Here is a 4,433-nt window from a genome sequence, read left to right as displayed (position 1 = left end):
GTCTATTCTGTAGCTTAGATGCTTTTTATAAGTCGTTGTGCAACATTAATCTGTTTTTGATGGTTGATATGATTTCCTTCTGCATCAGGCTATGTCAAGAATGCCAAACTTTGATTGAAGACCATGATAAGATAAAGCTTCTCAGCAATGCGAGGAATAACTTGAATACAACCTTAAAGGTTTGTGAACTTTGTTCTCATGAATTTTCAATTTTCGGTTCACAAAGAGAAGGAGATTGTGCAAGTAGTTAGAACTGTTTGCTTCATGCAAGAATGATGATTGATGAATACTTTTCATTATGTCTTATTAGCACTTGATTGCAGGGATCCCATACCTTCGGTAATGTAACTTTCCATTAGCCTTGAGAGTAAACCAATTGTCACTCTGTAAACCAGTTGGTAAAGCTAATAGTTTTTTTAATTGTATACAGGACGTGCATATATAGACTAAAACTTTATTCTTTGCATAGCTGCTAAGCTTATTTTCTTGTCTGGTTAGCAGCAGTGAGGCAGCGGTGGATTCTGAGAATGCTGTAGCTGCCGTAAATGTAAGTACTTGGAGCACCAAATGAGAGTATTTGGCTGCTGTATAATTAGCACAACAACTTCCTGTATTTGGGGCACTGCAACATCCTAGAACTCTTTCAATGAGGAAGCCCCATTACTGTTCTTTAGGCCATGGAGAGTGCCAATGTTATGAAGTGAAGCCTACTTTTGAAGACAAAAGCTAAGAAGAGCAGGAGATCAGTGAATAGAACTTGACTTGGATTTTTTTCTGTTCTCTTATTTTGTAGATACAATTGCATTATCAGACCCATTTAGATTGTTATGGGATTATAACAACTATCTATTATGATTAATTTTATGTTCTTTTGGTCATTTTCATTCCAGAATCTAAATCTTGCCATTACAACAACAATATATAGAAAAATATGTCGTATGATGAGGATTATAGGGTGGAATCAAACAAAATTTCTATAATTCACACGACGGTTCTTACTGATATCATTGTTGGATACACACACAGACAACAAGTAAGCAAAAACCATCGTCTCAAATGTCACAAGACAACGGTTAGAGTTATATTTGTCGTGTGAAAGCGCACGCACTGAATTTTTAAGTCATCACACCACATTTTATGCTGGAAGAACTGTCGTGTGTATACAATTTACACAACGTCTTAAAAATAAAAACCGTGGTATGAGTAGAAGTCACACAACGCTAGAATCCTACAAACCGTGGTATGAGTAGAAGTCACACCACGCTGGAATCCTAAAAACTGTGGTATGAGTAGAAGTCACACCACGACATATTTCTGTCGACAACTTGTCGACAGCATGTCGGCAGATCTGCCGGTCTATCAGACGACGAATTTAGCTGCAAACCGTCGACCCAATGATCGGTATACCACGGTTAAAAACCGTCGTCTGACAGCGTTTCATCAGACGACGCCTCGATAGACCACGGAAATGTAAAACGTGAGACGACAGTTTTAAACCGTCGTGTGAAGGCTTTTGTGTAGTAGTGTGATTTTCAAAGCCTGGCTTTGGTGCTCTACTTTGGGTTTGATATGTTCTAATGGTTCAGTTGTTGGCTTGGGTCTCTATTGGATGTGATACGGCGTTGTCCAAGGGTTCGATTAGTTATTGACGTTGTCTGCTTGTCTAAACTCTAATGTGAAATTTGGCTATTATGTGTAATTTCGTTTCATTAATAATACTGATGTTTCTTGCTAAAAACAAATCACTTAAAATAACTAGCAATGGTTAGCAGAATTTTATAAACATTTAGCTATATTTTACTTTTTAAGAGCATGTCTAACAATAATAGTTATTTGGGCTTCACATATGACAGAGCGTTTAAGAAAAAAGGTTGCTTAACATAACAAGAGAGGAGAGAGTGTAGCCCTTTACAACCCTAGTCGTCTTTGGCAAGGTTACCGACTTGTTGTTAAGTGGGTTCCCATTCTTAGGGTCGACGAGTGATGAAGGCAATAATCCTTGCCCTCGACGTCGTCCTAAAAGGTCACGCGCTGTGCAAGGGGCTCCATGGAAAATTTCTATGTCGACCAACGACAGTGGTGTTTACTCGTTTTTATGTAGTGAGGACATGATCTTAGAGTGGATGACCATTTATCAAAGTGGAGGGTCCTTTTATTTTGTGTGCATTGACGGTCAGATTTTGATTCGATCTGATGTTATTCTTCAAGGACTCAAAAGATGCTTCTTTGAGCGTTGAAAAAGCTGCTGATCTAGGGCCAAACTGGATTTTAATTCTTGCGTAGCCTTTCTGACTTCGAAGGCTTAGAGATGCTAATTAAGACCAAATGGTCAACGTGAGCACTTCGAAGGTTCGTTTTGTGGTGGTTATTGGTGGTGCAGACCGTCGCTTGCGGTGGCATGGTTTAGGGATGAACTTGATCTCATCAGGAAAGAGGCGTTGGTTGGGATTGGCCCTGTTATGGGTATGGTCCTAAGCTTGAGTTGTTTGACTTTTTTGTTGTCTTCCTTAATAAATTACATCAAAGTCTTGTTTACTAGTTACCAACTTTCAGTACCAATGCCTAATACCATAGAGTACTCAGGAATGCCCTTCCTCCATCCAAAATTCCAAATAGAGTAATTATGAACGCTAAAGATAGTATGTTCCACGGGTTACATAGTTGTGTAATGTTTGTTTTAAATTATCATTTACCGTCCCCACGTTCACGTTCCTAACAAACAAGAGAACGTTGACCTTGTTTCAGACATAGAAAGACAAAAACCCACCTCGGATTCGATCTCCGTCAATCTTCACATAACATGACATAACTGAGTCGATTGTAACAAGGTTCGTCATCCCTATATAACATCAGATCGATAGAGTTCGAGTAGAAAGAGTATGCCGGAACAAAGTAAGACCTGGGTTTCATCGGGGATGTTGTCATCGAAGGTAATGAAACCTAGCTAGCTTTTCCATATAATTATACTTTTCGAGTCTTTAACTCTAATATATAGCTATCTTCTAATAACCAGCCAAGCAAAATTGATGGCTTTGGATTAAATAGAATAAACAAAAGTTCTTGTAGCTTAGTGCCCAATTCATTAATTTGAGTCAAATGGATGTCGATAAGTTTGATTTCCCATGAAATTTAATATTACTAAGTACCTCATGCACGTAGACCCGTCTAACTATGAAGTAGGTGAATTATTTTTGCATGCATGCAATAATACGGTCGAAGACATAAAGATTTAGTTGGTTTTGGGTTGCCTTCATTACAGTCGCAAATGATCGTGTATGCTTTCACGTTATGTAGTTGACTCAAAATTTTGCGTCTTTGAGAGTAGCGACTTATATCAGAAATATAAGACATCGTTAACAAAGTATTGTACCGAACTACCTATAAACTAATTATATTTGAGTCAAATATAAAGGAGAATGAATATTACACTCCCAAGTTATCCACACTTCTTTGTTTTTTTAAAGTTAAATTCACGAACTATGTCTTTTTAAAATATATATATATATATATATATATATATATATATATATATATATATATATATATATATATATATGGATTATGAATTATAAAAAAAAGAGTATGTATATCATTCTCCAATGTGAAATTATATAATCTTCGACCGTTGTTGAGACTTGAGACATATCAATATTTATAAAAGAAAGGAAAAAGTTACTTTTGGATCTACATCATATGGGGTAAAGTGATCTTGATCGTTGATCGTCCGTACAACAATTGCATGTAGTCATCTTGAACGTACATCGTTATCATTGTTGGTATTGTGCTCATCATCATTGCAGCCTCTATGATAATGAGTATGTAGTTTAATTAATTAACTCACTTATTTAACTCATCGAGTATGTAGTTTTGGAAAATGCTTCATAAGACAGCGACCAATCGTGCAAACAAGGAAAGTTTTACCGGCAGGAATTATGATACTGCTAATTAGTGTTCATGTTGGGAAGCTGTGGACACGTGTACAGCTTCTCTATTGCTTAACATAAGCTTGGTTCGTGGAAAACTATGTTGTTGGACATATTTAAGTGTTAAGAGGATCATTTCATAATCCGATTGAAGATTTAGAACCACCCAAGACAATGATGCATGCAGTGACAATAGAAATGTTTGTCATTATCGGACTGATTCCAGCCAGAGTCCAGCCAAATTTAAGCACCAATGCTGGGTTGAAAAACATGCAGTAAAATATTTAGTGTTTTTACCGCCTCTACAGCAGTGATAATTTCAAGCTAACAATGAAAAAGAGAATCACTACAGTAGCCACCACCACATGAAAAATAATTTAACTATTGTTTTTCATTTGATAAGAATAATTTAATTTAACTATTGTTAAGTATTGTGATTGATCCACGATTTCTGGGATGTAGGACCCACCCAAATATGCATGAAGGAAAATATGGTTATTAGGATTAGGA

At 36.6% G+C, this 4,433-nt stretch overlaps 1 long non-coding RNA gene across 2 annotated transcripts; it reads left to right on the top strand.

Annotated features, from left to right (window-relative positions):
• The first annotated feature begins 49 nt into the window (after positions 1-49).
• Positions 50-878, top strand: LOC133733248 (uncharacterized). Of its 2 annotated transcripts, none has more exons than XR_009857587.1 (2): positions 50-398; positions 502-878. It is a non-coding gene; the product is annotated as an uncharacterized LOC133733248 (long non-coding RNA). The 2 variants fall into 2 exon arrangements; XR_009857588.1 differs by having other exon boundaries at positions 88-179.
• The last annotated feature ends 3,555 nt before the right edge of the window (positions 879-4,433 follow it).

Source organism: Rosa rugosa, chromosome 2 (assembly GCF_958449725.1).
Source record: "Rosa rugosa chromosome 2, drRosRugo1.1, whole genome shotgun sequence".
Lineage (NCBI taxonomy): Eukaryota > Viridiplantae > Streptophyta > Magnoliopsida > Rosales > Rosaceae > Rosa > Rosa rugosa.
This window is presented reverse-complemented; position numbering and strand designations above follow the sequence as displayed.